We start from the raw sequence: 17005 nt of genomic DNA on the forward strand, positions 1-17005 counted from the left end.
GTCATTTCTCTTGCGTTCATTGCACGCAGTCAGGGTATATGCAACAGTTTGGGCCGCCTGGATCTTTGCGAACTAATTTGAAAGAACTTTACGTAATTATGACAACATTGAAGGTTGTGCAATGTAACAGGAATATTTAGACTCATGGATGCCACCCGTTAGATGAAATACGGAACGGAATAAACGTTTTGTTTTCGAGGTGATAGTTTACGGATTTGTCAAAGGTATATGGTTTAGAGAGAAATAGTCGACGCGTTATAATTCCTGTAATAACTTGCGGCTGAATTTGAAAGGGGTTCCTTCGTTATTTTACCGTTCATGTCTTCCATAGAGAATGTCATGATCTACTTTCAAATAAGGTCTGTGTTTCGTGCAGGCTTAAACCGCCTCGACGTTTTGATACCCGTGTAAATCTCACTAGGATAAGGTAACGTTTGTCAACATATTTTCATAAATCCACTCTACAATTTTTTAAATCTTCGCTTATATTTAGCCAATATTGATCAGAGTTACCTTGTCCTATGGATATCTAGTTATAAAATTGAAACGGTGATGTAAGCCTACACGTAACACAGACCTTATTTTAAGTGAATCTAAAAATATCCTACGGAATAAATGAAGGAACCGCTTTTCAGATTTTGCTAGGTGTCATGGGAATTATGACTCGCACTTTGGTTGTCAAATCTTACCATGCCCATTATTAAAATAAGATTTCCTGCATATAGAAATTAAAGTTTTTGTTTTCAACATTCATCACAGGTAACTTAAACTCAATTTTTATTCAAACAGTTGAGAGTATTTGTCTCCTAAGCAGACTCTTCAATATCATTGTCACTTCAGAGCTGTGTGCGTGTGTGTATTTATGTATTAAATAAATAAAAGTGTTCATTGTTCATTCAGTATTGTTGCAATTGTTATTATTACAAAAATCTGTGTGTGTGTATGATATATATATATATTAAAACATATATATTTTTAAATAAATCGACCGATTAATCGGTATCGGCTATTTTTGTCCTCCAATAATCGGTATCGGTATTGAAAAATCATAATCGGTCGACCTCTAATCCTGATCTTCTCCAAAAAACCCTCCGGAACACATACAGCCCTGTCCCACCTCACTCAAGCAGGTTTTTGCTGGAATCCGGAGGCTGACAGGGCATTCATAGAGCTCAAGGGACGTTTCACCTCCAAACTAATCCTCGTTCATCCTGATCCTACTCGTCCAATTGTGGTAGAGGTGGACGCCTAGGACACCAGAGCTGGTGCGGTCCTTTCACAGTGGAACGAGGAGGACAAGAAACTGCACCCATGCTCCTTTCTCTCCAAGTGGTTCTCACCAGCGGAAGGCAACTACGATGTAGGCAACCGGGAGTTCTTGGCAGTTAAGTGGGCCCTTGAGGGGTGGAGACACTGGTTGGAACCACTGCTTCATCTTCTGGTCTCTTCTCTGCACCTGGGTCCAACCTTACCACGTCACAGTTATAGCATCTCTTAATCCCTTCTCTTAATATGTATGGCCCCAAAACATAATCAAGCAGCTGACCAATTACGCAAGACTTTAGTTCTAAATTAACTGAGATTAATCAACAACTGGATACATTTCTTTATTTCTAAAGTGAAACTATCCTCTGCATTGGAGTATCTCTACAAGCACAAGTTTAACCAGTATTTCAGTTGTGAGGAAGGATCCTACAGTCATGAGGAAACAGCCCATAGCAATGAGCCTGGGCCGGTGCAGCTTCGCCCCAAAATGGCTGACCACAGCCAGGAACAGCAGGTTACCTGCAAGAAACCACAACACTACAATAGTCAGGAATCGCAAATTATAAACACAGTTTTTTTTTTAAACTAAAAATGGCATATCAGTTTGGATACTAGACTGCAACAACATAGCATTAAATAAAACAATGTTAGGGGTTAGACAGTAGAGTCATGGACAAATGCCAGTCAATCAATTAAGAGGAACTGTCACGTTCCTGACCTGTTTTCAGTTATTTTTGTATGTGTTTAGTTGGTCAGGACGTGAGTTGGGGTGGGCATTCTATGTTTTGTGTTTCTATGTTTAGGTCGTTTGTAATTAGCCTTATATGGTTCTCAATCAGGGACAGGTGTTTGACGTTTTCCTCTGATTGGGAACCATATAAAGGTAGGTTGTTCACACTGTTTGTTTGTGGGTGGTTGTCTCCTGTGTCTGTACCACACGGGACTGTTTCGTTTTGTCGTTCGTGTATGTAGTCTGTTCCTGTTCGTGAGTTCTTTGTGTATTTATGTAAGTTCCATGTTCAGGTCTGTCTACGTCGTTTTGTTATTTTGGTTTATTTATTCTTTAATAAATTCGTTATGTCAAACTTTCATGCTGCGCTTTGGTCCAATCCCTACTCCTCCTCTTCGGAAAAAGAAAAAAAAGAGAGGAGGAGGAGGACGATCGTTACAGGAACAACTATAAAACTGGACACTATTGAGAGCAGACTCTGATTGAACCACAAAACAAAATGGATCATACTGTAGTCTGTATCTGGTTTTTACTACATGAATTCTCAAGCAACTCAATGTTATTGTTGATACCCATCTCAAAGCTGCCGTCTATGAGTCCGATGAGAGAGCTGGAAAGGTCAAAGTGTCTCTCTGAGTGATGGCACTCTTCATGTAGGTCCCTGACAGAGCTTTGGTGAAGGAGGCGAACCACAGGGCCACGATGAACTGCTGACAAACACAAAAGAGAACATTAGTGTGTGTGTTTGTCCGTGTGTTCCACAAATAACCCCGTCTTAGTGTATGGTTTCACATGAAAACCACAACGTATTTCACATTCATACAATAGAAACACCTATATATATGAAAACATAAATAATTGATTGTTTTTCTATATACCGCTACCTCTATTGAAAAGTGACAACAATACATTCAGCTTTAAGATAGTGGCACCTCCAGAAAATGGTATCTCTCTCACTGTATACACTAAAAGTCCACCAGACTGAGCGTGCTCGGCCAGTTTATCAGCTAGTGAGCACAATTTTACACAAAACCAATAACATGTAAAACCAACTCAGAAATCCCTAATAAATGGATTCTTTATAAAAAAATCTCCTAGACAAAATCCAGTACAAGTAAGCTACTCAGTAAACATTGTCTCTGTGACTCGTAAATCGTTTTTTACCTCAGCTAGCATCAAGCTAACATATAATCTGACTCAATGTAAATCACGTTCTTCTCTCACTCAGTTCGACACAAAGCCAAAACAAAACCTTTCCTAACGTGATAATATCTTGACGAAGTAGTTAAATAGCATGTTATTACATTTTGTTTATATATTTGAACGTTTGGAAGTTATTTTACATACCTGTAATAGTAAAAAGAACAGACACAGTTTATCTCTGTAAAGTTCTGATCCTTATTCTGCAGAATGGTGAGCGCTTGGCCAGAACTTGCTGTTTCTCCTGCTACAACAGTGCAACAGCGCCATCTATTGGCCTGATGGACGGCTAACGCTAAAGTATGTAGAAAATACAATTTATATTAATTAAGACAAATACATAAACAAATTGAGGGGGGGGGGGTATAATAAATGGGTGTCTGTTTTTAGTGACTTTGTTTTCAACCCATTACACATGCACAATCGTACATGTGCATTTGAAAGCATAATTAAGAACCTTGAGTGTGGAACTGCAGGGCGTTTGGTGGCCTGCTTGTCAGGAACACACAGTTCCTGTTGGCTGGTCAGCTTCGCTCTGACCTCTGCTGAATCACCCAGCCTATCCAGTCAGAAATGCAAAAACCACATGAATTTCACATGTGAACACAGGAAGCGTTTCAAAAACATGTTTTCATGTAATCTTATGTGAAGATAATGTGATAACATGTAAAGCAACATGTGATTACATTAAACTACACATGTGAAAATGTGATCACGTTGTGTTCCAAAACAAGTTTTCACATGATTTCACATAAAATGTAAGTTGAAATCATGTGGTTTTTCTGTAAGGGCAGGAATATAAGATGCATTTTGATGTTATGTTTGATGTTACATGATCTTGAAAATGCAATGTTCTTTGAGGTTCTTCCATGTTCCTTTCCATGTATTTTCCATTTTACTTTCCCTCAGTCCTTTTCACTTTCCTTGGCAAAATCAAATTAAATCAAATGTATTTATATAGCCCTTCTTACATCAGCTGATATCTCAAAGTGCTGTACAGAAACCCAGCCTAAAACCCCAAACAGCAAGCAATGCAGGTGTAGAAGCACAGTGGCTAGGAAAAACTCCCTAGAAAGGCCAAAACCTAGGAAGAAACATAGAGAGGAACCAGGCTATGAGGGGTGGCCAGTCATCTTCTGGCTGTGCCGGGTGGAGATTATGACAGAACATGGCCAAGATGTTCAAATGTTCATAAATGACCAGCATGGTCAAATAATAATAATCACAGTAGTTGTCGAGGGTGCAACAGGTCAGCACCTCAGGAGTAAATGTCAGTTGGCTTTTCATAGCCGATCATTGAGAGTATCTCTACCGCTCCTGCTGTCTCTAGAGAGTTGAAAACAGCAGGTCTGGGACAGGTAGCAAATCCAGTGAACAGGTCAGGGTTCCATAACCGCAGGCAGAACAGTTGAAACTGGAGCAGCAGCACGGCCAGGTGGACAGGGGACAGCAAGGAGTCATCATGCCAGGTAGTCCTGAGGCATGGTCCTAGGGCTCAGGTCCCCCGAGAGAGAGAAAGAAAGAAAGAGAGAAAGAGAGAATTAGAGAGAGCATACTTAAATTCACACAGGACACTGGAGAAATACTCCAGATATAACAGACTGACCCTAGCCCCCCGACACATAAACTACTGCAGCATAAATACTGGAGGCTGAGACAGGAGGGGTCAGGAGACACTGTGGCCCCATCCGATGATAACCCCGGACAGGGCCAAACAGGCAGGATATAACCCCACCCACTTTGCCAAAGCACAGCCCCCACACCACTAGAGGGATATCTTCAACCACCAACTTACCATCTTGATACAAGGCCGAGTATAGCCCACAAAGACCTCCGCCACAGCACAACCCAAGGGGGCGCCCCAACCCAGACAGGAAGATCACGTCAGTGACTCAACCCACTCAAGTGACGCACCCCTCCTAGGGACGGCATGGAAGAGCACCAGTAAGCCAGTGACTCAGCCCCTGTAATAGGGTTAGAGGCATAGAATCCCAGTGGAGAGAGGGGAACCAGGCCAGGCAGAGACAGCAAGGGCGGTTCGTTGCTCCAGAGCCTTTCCGTTCACCTTCACACTCCTGGGCCAGACTACACTCAATCATATGACTCACTGAAGAGATGAGTCTTCAGTAAAGACTTAAAGGTTGAGACCGAGTCTGCGTCTCTCACATGGGTAGGCAGACCATTCCATAAAAATGGAGCTCTATATGAGAAAGCCCTGCCTCCAGCTGTTTGCTTAGAAATTCTAGGGACAATTAGGAGGCCTGTGTCTTGTGACCGTAGCGTACGTGAAGGTATGTACGGCAGGTCCAAATCGGAAAGATAGGTAGGAGCAAGCCCATGTAATGCTTTGTAGGTTAGCTGTAAAACCTTGAAATCAGCCTTTGCCTTAACAGGAAGCCAGTGTAGGGAGGCTAGCACTGGAGTAATATGATCAAATATTTTGGTTCTAGTCAGGATTCTAGCAGCCGTATTTAGCACTAACTGAAGCTTATTTAGTGCTTTATCCGGTTAGCCGGAAAGTAGAGCATTGCAGTAGTCTAACCTAGAAGTAACAAAAGCATGGAATAATTTTTCTGCATCATTTTTGGACAGAAATTTTCAGATTTTTGTTACGTAGATGGAAAAAAGCTGTCCTTGAAACAGTCTTGATATGTTCGTCAATAGAGAGATCAGGGTCAAGAGTAACGCCGAGGTCCTTCACAGTTTTATTTGAGACGACTTTACAACCATCAAGATTCATTGTCAGATTCAACAGAAGATCTCTTTGTTTCTTGGGACCTCGAACAAGCATCTCTGTTTTTCTCAGCCATCCACTTCCTTATGTCTGAAACACAGGCTTCTAGCGAGGGCAATTTTGGGGCTTCACCATGTTTCATTGAAATGTGTGTCATCCGCATAGCAGTGAAAGTTAACATTATGTTTTCGAATAACATCCCCAAGAGGTAAAATATATAGTGAAAACAATATTGGTCCTAAAACGTAACCTTGAGGAACACCGAAATGTACAGTTGATTTGTCAGAGGACAAACCATTCACAGAGACAAACTGATATCTTTCCGACAGATAAGATCTAAACCAGGCCAGAACTTGTCCGTGTAGACCAATTTGGGTTTCCAGTCTCTCCAAAAGAATGTGGTGATCGATGGTGTCAAAGGCAGCACTAAGGTCTAGTAGCACGAGGACAGATGCAGAGCCTCGGTCTGACGCCATTAACAGATCATTTACCACCTTCACAAGTGCAGTCTCAGTGCTATGATGGGGTCTAAAACCAGACTAAAGCATTTCGTATACATTGTTTGTCTTCAGGAAGGCAGTGAGTTGCTGCGCAACAGCTTTTTCTAAAATTTTTGAGAGGAATGGAAGATTCGATATAGGCCGATAGTTTTTTATATTTGCTGGGTCAAGGTTTGGCTTTTTCAAGAGAGGCTTTATTACTGCCACTTTTAGTGAGTTTGGTACACATCCGGTGGATAGAGAGCCTTTTATTATGTTCAACATTTTTTTATTTTTTATTATTATTATTATTGTTATTATTATTATTTTTTTTTTACCTTTATTTAACCTAGGCAAGTCAGTTAAGAACAAATTCTTATTTTCAATGACGGCCTAGGAACAGTGGGTTAACTGCCTGTTCAGGGGCAGAACGACAGATTTGTACCTTGTCAGCTCGGGGATTTGAACTTGCAACCTTCCGGTTACTAGTCCAACGCTCTAACCACTAGGCTACCCTGCCGCCATAGGAGGGCCAAGCACAGGAAGCAGCTCTTTCAGTAGTTTAGTTGGAATAGGGCCCAGTATGCAGCTTGAGGGTTGAGAGGCCATGATTATTTCCATCATTGTGTCAAGAGATTTAGTACTAAAACACTTGAGTGTCTTTCTTGATCCTAGGTCCTGGCAGAGTTGTGCAGACTCAGGACAACTGAGCTTTGTAGGAATACACAGATTTAAAGAGGAGTCCATAATTTGCTTTCTAATGATCATGATCTTTTCCTCAAAGAAGTTAATGAATTTATTACTGCTGAAGTGAAAGCCATCCTCTCTTGGGGAATGATGCTTTTTAGTTAGCTTTGTGCCAGTATCAAAAATCAATTTCGGATTGTTCTTATTTTCCTCAATTAGGTTGGAAAAATAGGATGATCGAGCAGCAGTGAGGGCACTTCGATACTGCACGGTACTGTCTTTCCAAGCTAATCAGAAGACTTCCAGTTTGGTGTGGCGCCATTTCCGTTTCAATTTTCTGGAAGCTTGCTTCAGAGCTCGTGTATTTTCTGTATACCAGGGAGCTAGTTTCTTATGACAAATGGTTTTAGTTTTTAGGGGTGCAACTGCATCTAGGGTATTGCGCAAGGTGAAATTGAGTTCCTCAGTTAGGTGGTTAACTGATTTTTGTCCACGTCCTTGGGTAGGCAGAGGGTGTCTGGAAGGGCATGAAGGAATCTTTGGGTTGTCTGAGAATTTATAGCACAACGTTGATGCTCCTTGCTCCTATTTGTTGCAATTGCAAATGTAATAAAATGGTGGTCCGATAGTCCAGGATTATGAGGAAAAATATTAAGATCCACAACATTTATTCCATGGGACAAAACTAGGTCCAGAGTATGACTGTGGCAGTGACTAGGTCCGGAGACATGTTGGACAAAACCCACTGAGTCGATGATGGCTCCGAAAGCCTTTTGGAGTGGGTCTGTGGACTTTTCCATGTGAATATTAAAGTCACCAAAAATGTGAATATTATCTGCTATGACTACAAGGTGGGATAGGAATTCAGGGAAGTCAGTGAGGAAAGCTGTATATGGCCCAGGAGACCTGTAAGTGGTAGCTATGAAAAGTGATTGAGTAGGCTGCATAGATTTCATGACTAGAAGCTCAAAAGACGAAAACATATTGAATTTTTTGTAAATTGAAATTTTCTATCGTAAATGTTAGCAACCCTTCCGCCTTTGAAGGATGCGCAGGGGATATGGTCACTAGTGTAACCAGGAGGTGAGGCCTCATTTAACACAGTAAATTCATCAGGTTTAAGCCATGTTTCAGTCAGGCCAATCACATGAAGACTATGATCAGTGATTAGTTCATTGACTATAACTGCCTTGGAAGTGAGGGATCTAACATTAAGTAGCCCTAATTTGAGATGTGAGGTATCACAATCTCTTTCAATAATGGCAGGAATGGAGGATGTCTGTATTCTAGTGAGATTTCTAAGGCGAACACCGCCATGTTTAGTTTTGCCCAACCTAGGTCGAGGCACAGACACAGTCTCAATGGGGATAGCTGAGCTGACTACACTGACTGTGCTAGTGGCAGACTCCACTAAACTGGCAGACTGGCTAACAGCCTGCTGCTGTCACGTTCCTGACCTGTTTTCTGTTGTTTTGTATGTGTTTGATGGTCAGGGCGTGAGTTTTGGGTGGGCAGTCTATGTTTTCTGTTTCTATGTTGGTTTTGGGTTGCCTGGTATGGCTCTCAATTAGAGGCAGGTGGTTGACGTTTCCTCTGATTGAGAGTCATATTAAAGTAGGTTGTTCTCACTGTTTGTTTGTGGGTGATTGTCGTCCGTGTCTGTGTCTGCGCACCACACGGGACTGTAGCGTCTGTTCGTTCGTGTGTTATAGTCTGTACCTGTTCCTACGTGCTTCGTGTTTTATGTAAGTACTCTCGTTCAGGTCTGTCTACTTCGTTTTGTTGTTTTGTAAAATTATCAAGTGTTCTTCGTGTGTTTAGTTTCGTCTTGTTAATAAAGTATCATTATGTATTCACAACCCACTGCATATTGGTCGAATCACTACTCCTCCTCTTCGTATGAAGAGGGGGAGGAACACCGTTACAGCTGCCTGGCCTGCACCCTATTTCATTGTGGAGCTAAGGGAGTTCGAGCCCTGTCTTTGTTCGTAGATAAGATGAGCGCACCCCTCCAGCTAGGATGGAGTCCGTCACTCCTCAACAGGCCAGGCTTGGTCCTGTTTGTGTGTGAGTCCCAGAAAGAGGGCCAAATACCTACAAATTCTATCTTTTGGGAGGGGCAGAAAACAGTTTTCAACCAGCGATTGAGTTGTGAGACTTTGCTGTAGAGCTCATCACTCCCCCTAACTTGGAGGGTGCCAGAGACAATTACTCGATGCCGCACATCTTTCTCGCTGATTTACACGCTGAAGCTATGTTGCGCTTGGTGACCTCTGACTCTTTCATCCTAACATCGTTGGTGCAAACGTGGATAACAATATCCCTATACTCTCTACACTCGCCAGTTTTAGCTTTAGCCAGCACCATCTTCAGATTAGCCTTAACGTCGGTAGCCCTGCCCCCTGGTTAACAGTGTATGATCGCTGGATGATAATATTACGGGTAATGGAGTCGCCAATGGGTTTTCAATTTGTCAGAGCTAATGCTGGGAGCCTTCGGCGTCTCAGACCCTGTAACGGGAGGAGTAGAGACCAGAGAAGGCTCGGCCTCAGACTCCGACTCGCTGCTTAATGAGGAGAACCGGTTGAAAGTTTGTGGTTGAAAGTTTCTGTCGGCTGAATGAGCATTCCTACAGCATTTCCCTCCAGAAGCCATGAGAAAGTTGTCCGGCTGTGGGGCCGAGGGGATTTATACTACTATCTGTACTTACTGGTGGCACAGACGTTGTTTCATCCTTTCACACACTGAAAATACTTGCCTAACGATTGTGTCTGAAGCTGGGCTTGCTAGAAGCCCAGCTTCTGGGCTAGAAGGCATCATGTTAATGTTACTACTTGGCTTCGGCTGTTGGAGGCCTTGATGTACCATGTCCAGATAAAATGTCCAGAGTGAAAAAGTTGAATGAAAAAAAAGTTGACTGAGGGAAAAAACGTAAAGTTGTCAGGTAGCAAAGTAAGGTTAGCAACAAAACGCACAGCAGCACGTAAACAAGTCTGCAAGTTGTGACCGGATAAAACACAAAACGTCAAGACTTATTCAGAGCCACCATGAATTGAAAGCAGCGTCTGACGGATTTTAAACCATTCAACAATATAATGAAGAGTAGACCCAACGAAACACCCTGGATTCTTTACACACACATTGAAAGGAAAAAATCTCAAATTTGGACTCATCAGACCAAAGGACAGATTTCCACCAGTCTAAGGTCCATTGCTTGTGTTTCTTGGACCAAGCAAGTCTCTTCTTATTATTGGTGTCCGTCCTTTAGTAGTGGTTTCAATTGAGCAATTCGACCATGAAGGCCTGATTCACGCAGTCTCCTCTGAACAGTGCATGTTGAAATGTGTGTGTTTCTTGAACTCTGTGAAGCATTTATTTTGGCTCCAATCTGAGGTGCAGTTAACTCTACTGAACTTATCCTCTGCAGCAGAGGTAACTCTGGGTCTTCCTCACGGGAGACAGTTTCACCATAGCGCTTCATGGTTTTTGCGACTGCACTAGAAGAAACTTTCAAAGTTCTTGAAATTTTCCATATTGACTGACCATGTCTTAAGTAACGATGGACTGTTGTTTCTCTTTGCTTATTTGAGCTGTTCTTGGCATAATATGGACTTGGTCTTTTACCAAATAGGGCTATCTTCTGTTAACCATCCCTACCTTCTCACAACACAACCTATTGGCTCAAACGCTTTAAGAAGGAAAGAAATTCCACAAATTAACTTTTAAGAAGGTACAACTGTTAATTGAAATGCATTCCAGGTGACTACCTCATGAAAAGGTTTGAGAGAATGCCAAGAGTGCGCAAAGCGGTCATCAAGGAAAAGGATGGCTACTTCGAAGAATCTCAAATATAAAATATATTTTGATTTGTTTATCACGTTTTTGCTTACTACATGATTCCAATTGTGCTATTTCATAGTTTTGATATGTTCACTATTATTCTAAAATGTAAAAAGGTGTAAAAATAAAGAAAAACCCTTAAATGAGTAGGTGTGTCCAGACTTTTGACTGGTACTGTATATATTGTGATATTGCATATATGGTACAATCCAGGGGTGCAATGCTCTTGGAGACTTACCCAGAAAGACTCACAGCTTTAATCGCTGCCAAAGGTGATTCTAACATGTTTTGTGAATAGTTATGTAAATGAGATATTTCTGTATTTCATTTTCAATACATTTGAGAAAAAATGAATAAACATATTTTCACTTTGTCATTATGGGCTATTGTCTGTAGCTGGGTGAGATGATAAAAAACTATAATTTAATCAATTTGGAATTCAGGCTGTAAGAAAACAAAATGAGGAATAAGTTAAGGGGTATGAACACTTTCTGAAGGCACTGTATATCTGCAAGAAAGTGATAAATGAGCGACTCTTTGAAAGGGGGTCATATAAACATTGCTTTATTTAAAAGAAAAATAGCTATCATGCTATAATCGGCATAGTTTCTCAGACCAAATCTTCATTCTGGTTTAAACAAAGCAATCTGATCATACTCCAGTAAAATACACGCAACAGGGAATGCAAAAAAAAAAATGTCTTCTGCAAAGCACATATACATTGTCCAATCAACATCCACACATTGATTTCATTCTTCGTGTCTTTATTCAAACACAAACACACTTGGAATAAAATGCTCTTTTATTGTCTTGTTGCAGGTTGTGCAATGTTCAAAAGTGTGTGAGAGATTAGCATTAATGTGTGTGTATGTGTGTGAGGTCAAGTTAGGACGGTCGTACCGATGCAAATAGCCAAGATTGTATATTTCAGGACCATGGACAGCAGCAATATCGGCATAGCGATATCTGCCATCCAGGCCCACATGACAGTAGACAGCGCCCATCTCATGTGAAGTTGGCACTGGGGAAATTCCATGTAATGAGAAACGAGGCCTAGGAGGCAAAAAGACTGAAGGAGAAGACTCCAACAGGAACTCTATGCTAAACTGTTCTGCCACATTAATTTTAAATGTTACATCTTTCGATTTGTAAATAATAGGGAATACATCTGTACAGCTTTAGTGTGTCTGTGCATCATAGGTACAACTGTAAGCAATTCCGTTCTCAAATGTCTGTTTAATGTGAGAAACAAAATGAAAAACACCTGTTAGACCATAGGCGGAAATCCCAGGGGGGACGGGGGACACACGACCCCCCCATCCTGGGAAAAATATGATTTGTCCCCCCCAATATATTACTGTAAACATAACTATGTAATTTCAATAATATTAATAATAGGCAATGAAAGCATTTGTGCTGATTATAGACACTCAATAGCGCGTTTTTAAGTTTCACAAGATTGCGACCCCCCCGCCCTTTGCCTCACAATGATTTGATCCACTGCCAGTTCTTTAGCTTGCAAGGTAATAGAGGGTTCGTATCTACTGTCCGAAAGGCACTCAATGTACGTAACTGACGTGAGGTAATCCAGTCAATCGCGCCAACGCAATGTATATATTTTTTTAATGTTGCAGGGTTCACACACTAGCTGAATTTGCAGAGCTAGCGCGCAAACTAAAGCAAACATTAACTATCAAGCTAGCTAGTACCTATTCCATTAATGTGGCGTCGTCAAAGATGGAATATTTGCTATCGTCAGTTTATTCCAAGATTAGCATGCAGCTGTACTGCTTCAAAGTCCCTGTGATAAGGTTAGCGATAAACTGAAGTCCAAACTGAACAGAACTACACTCTCTTATACCATTGTCTTAAATATATTTAATGGTCTCGTTGGAAAAGCTAAATTGTCGCTAGTGAATTTTTTTTCTTCTCCCGCCTTTATTTAACCAGGTAGCAAAGATTATAGCAAACACCACATAAACGGAATTGGTGCTCGCTAGCTTTGCAAATTCAGCTATTGTTGGAAGCCTGCCGATATGAAACAAACTATGTTAAAATTTCAAAACGTTGCAGCATGTGTTGTGTAAATGTGTGTGTGTGTGCAGCTAGACCGGCCAGCCAGCCAGGTAGAAACATGTCAGAAAAAAGTAAAAAGGCAGTACAGTACACCAAAACGCAAAGTAAGAACTCTAGTAGCCTAATATCTCAAAGACGAGTTGATAAAATGTTCATAAGAAAGAAGTGAAATGCTAATGGAAATGTTTCACAATGATGTCATTAGGCAGAGCAGGCAACAGATGGCACACAGACAGCAAAGTTGGGGACAGATATGCAGGGACAGATTGGCAGAGACAGGGAGTCTCAGGTAAGTTTGTTGAGTCTTTGTTTGGAAACATTATGAAAGGTTCTCAATTTTTTTGATTTGTAAAATAGGGACATAATTGGAAAATGCCATAGATACCCCCACTCAACTTAAACTGGTGACTGTAAGAAATTGTATTAGATATTGGTAACTTGTTTTAACAACTTCTCAACATTACCTATAAGTTGACACAACATACACACCCCCTCTTTCTCTTGGACATATGCTGGACACATTGGACATATACACGGCACCCACAATTCCCCTCCCCCATGACAATCACACAGACACACCCAACCCATGGTTGGACCTCAGGACAAAGAACTCTCAGGAACCAATAGAACGTGGACACCAGGCCTGATCAGGACTACCCAAGACCCAGATCGACCAATCGGAAGGCCGGACTCGCAGATCTACCTACTTTGCTTGTTGTCTATATAGTACTGTACAATTCTGGAAACTGGCCTCTTTCCCGGACGATTCACTAGGAGTCAGACAGAAAGAGCCTTGCTGCAAGATTTTACTAAGATATCTTTACATGTAATTAAACGGCCTTATTATAAAATTATCCACCTCGTCCTATTGTCTCCTCTTGTTCTCCTGTCAACAGTAAACGTTTTACTAACATGACTAAACTAAGATTTGTTTAAGGCAATGGTATTGCTGTTGTGATTAATTGTGTAGTTTTGGGTACCGGTAGTTAGGAGTACAGCAAACACCTTATTTCTTTTCTAGGAGACAGACTGAGTCAGTGAGGGTGGTGAAAGGGAAAGAGCCAAGAAGAGAGACTTCAGAGGACAGTGTCACAGCCACAGCAGGACCATGTGTCACCCTTGTTGCCAGCAGCACCAGTATAGGGGACAGTGGCACAGCATCGTCCAGTTACCTCAGTGATGGCACAAAACCATATCAGCCACACCCACAATTTATAGAACCGCAAACTCTTGCAAACAGAGTGTTGACGTTTCAAGAGAGATGGTTTCGCGATTTCCCCTGGCTACATTATAATCCATCAATAAAAGGAGTGTTGTGTTTTCACTGTAGCCAAGGGTTTTCAAGCCAGCCATCTTTTGGCCAAAGAGAAGATGCTGCCTTCATTAGTGCAGGATTTAGGAACTGGAGAAAAGCCATTGAAAAATTCACAGCACATCAAAACTGCCAAACCCACCGCCACTTTGTAACTGTAACAGCACACCAGCTAAATCCAATCAGTGTCCAGTTATCCAGCTCGTGGGGTAAACAGCAGGAGGACGCAAGGCATTGCTTGATGAAAATTGTTAGTTCGGTGTGACATGTAGTAAGACAGGGACAAGCCTTTAGAGGCCACACGGATGACAGTGGGAATTTATAACAGCTTTTGAAACTCAGGGCAGAAGAGGATGATCCCATTTTACTGAAGTGGTTAACAGAGCGTACCACAATGTACACAGGCCCCAAAGCACAGAATGAAATTCTGAACATCATAGCCAATACAGTCATTCGAGGCATTGCAGCTGAGATTAGGTCTCTTCCGATTGTACAATTTTCATTAATTGTTGATGGTACTCAAGATGTCTCTGGTGCTGAACAGGAGAATGTCTGTCTGCGTTATGTTGACCATGACCTTGTCCCTCACGAGGAGTTTATTGGGCTATACAGGGTGTCGGAGACAACAGGCGAGGGCATTGCGAAAGTGGCAACTGATGTGTTGTTGAGGCTCAATTTGCCCATGTCTGGCTTACGTGGGCAGAGTTACGATGGTGCCTCAAACATGGCAGGAAAATACACAGGTGCACAGGCAATTGTGAGGAGGCAGCAGCCATTAGCCCTCTATGTCCATTGTGGAGCACACTGTGTAAATCTGATTACACAGGCTGGCTGCTCAGCCCCCCACTGATCCGGGATTCCCTTTCTTGGGTCCATCAGTTAGGTGTCCTCTATGGCCAGTCAGGAAAGTTTAAGAGCATGTTTGAATCAATTGCCACGTCCAAAGATACAAATCTGACCACCCTGAAACCCCTATGTCCAACAAGGTGGGCTGTGCGGAATACTGCTATTAGAGCTGTGCTAGGGCAGTATGAGCGGGTACTCAGCAGCCTAGAGGAGATGTCACACTTGCCTCTGCTGTTCTTGGAGAGCTTGAATGTCTAAACATTTCACTGCAGAAGAAAACTCAGACTGTCTCTGGTATGCAGGCTGCAGTCGAGTGTGTGCGGTCATCTCTTAGGGGCAAGAGAAATGACGAAAGCTACCTTGCACTGTATGAGAAAGCAACAACTTTGATTGACTCTATTGAATCCATTGAGACGCACTCAAGACGATTTGCTGGCAAAGCAGTGGATCACTATAGGGCAGAATTTTTTTAAGTGTTGGATGGTGTGGCGGTTCAGTTTGGCGACCGTTTTGACCAGGACAGTCTAAACGTTCTGCAAAAGTTGGAAAGAGCGCTTCTCACGGGGGAGTTGGATGAGTCTCTAGATCAGTACCCTGAGCTGAACATAAATTCTCTTTCAGTGCAGATCCCTCTCTTTCCCAACAAATACCCCTGTAGCAGCAGTGGAGAGGCAGCAGAGGTCCTCAGGAGGCTTCCAGTGGAGGTGCAGGGGTTGTTTGGCCAAGTTGAGGTGCTGATCAGAATTTTGTTTGTGGTGCCAGTGTCTTCATGTGAGGCTAAGAGGAGTTTCAGTGCACTCCGCAGGTAAAATACTTGGCTACGGGCCAGCATGGGCCAAGAGAGACTGAACGGCGTAGTTGTCTGTAATGTACATAAAGACACGATGGACAGTCTCAAGAGGGAAAATATCTGCCAGCAATTTGTTGGATCCATTGAAACCCGCAAACATATGTTCGGTTCTTTTGTTCAGTAGTGTGTATAGCAGTGGTTCTCAACCTTTTTTGGGTACTGGAACCCCTGCATATTTTGAGGCAAGGCAGGCAAGGTTTTGAGCGGTCCTCAGGGACCACCACCCCCTCTATATTATATGTAAACTTACTGGAAACCTTGTGGTACTGACTACATTCATTACACTTTTTTATTTCACGGACACCTTGCAATTAGTCCATGGATCCCTGTTTGAGAACCCCTGGTGTAATTGATATTTGTTCTTTTGTTTAGTAGTTTTCAGTTTTTAGTACATTACAGTACACTTACAAATTATTTATTTCATGTTATTTTATTTAAAATTGCATACTTTGTGTGACATACTTGTCCATAGCTGCTGTTTGAAGAGTTGAGACACTGACTGAAGGATATTTTGTTTGATTTATTTGGGTTTTTCATTGAAGTAGCTATATTGCTTTTAGAACTGTACTTATTTTAAGCTTTTTGTTCTTGTAAAGATATTGTAGTAGACTCAGGCCAGGTGCACATATTTAATGACTATATAAATGTATCACAAAGTCAAATTAAAAGGTCAATTCAATACGGAGACCAACTTTGTGATGGTTCTCAATGGAGATTCTTTACGATGAGATCACACCATGTTCATTGTATTTATGAAAACTGCTCCCATACAGTGTACAGTACCATTGCCGCCTACTGGCCTTTCTTGATATTCCTGGTTGTAAGTACGAATACCTGCATACATACTGGACTGATAAGGAACACTGCTATAACTATTATTATTAGTAGTATTATAATGATTTAAACAAGTTGGGACAACCCTTCAGTTAACTACTGTACCTAACAATTATCCAGTAGTAGTGATTATGGTCCCTCAATATACATT

General features: G+C 41.8%; 1 long non-coding RNA gene across 1 annotated transcript; it reads right to left on the reverse strand.

The window, feature by feature from the left end:
* Positions 1-1247: 1247 nt before the first annotated feature.
* On the reverse strand, positions 1248-3433 carry LOC129821553 (uncharacterized). Its single transcript, XR_008754353.1, has 3 exons — positions 3344-3433; positions 2569-2706; positions 1248-1785 (listed from the first exon to the last, which is right to left on the reverse strand). It is a non-coding gene; the product is annotated as an uncharacterized LOC129821553 (long non-coding RNA).
* Between the last annotated feature and the right edge of the window lie 13572 nt (positions 3434-17005).

The sequence above is a fragment of the Salvelinus fontinalis genome, chromosome 23 (genome assembly GCF_029448725.1).
Source record: "Salvelinus fontinalis isolate EN_2023a chromosome 23, ASM2944872v1, whole genome shotgun sequence".
NCBI classification, from domain to species: domain Eukaryota; kingdom Metazoa; phylum Chordata; class Actinopteri; order Salmoniformes; family Salmonidae; genus Salvelinus; species Salvelinus fontinalis.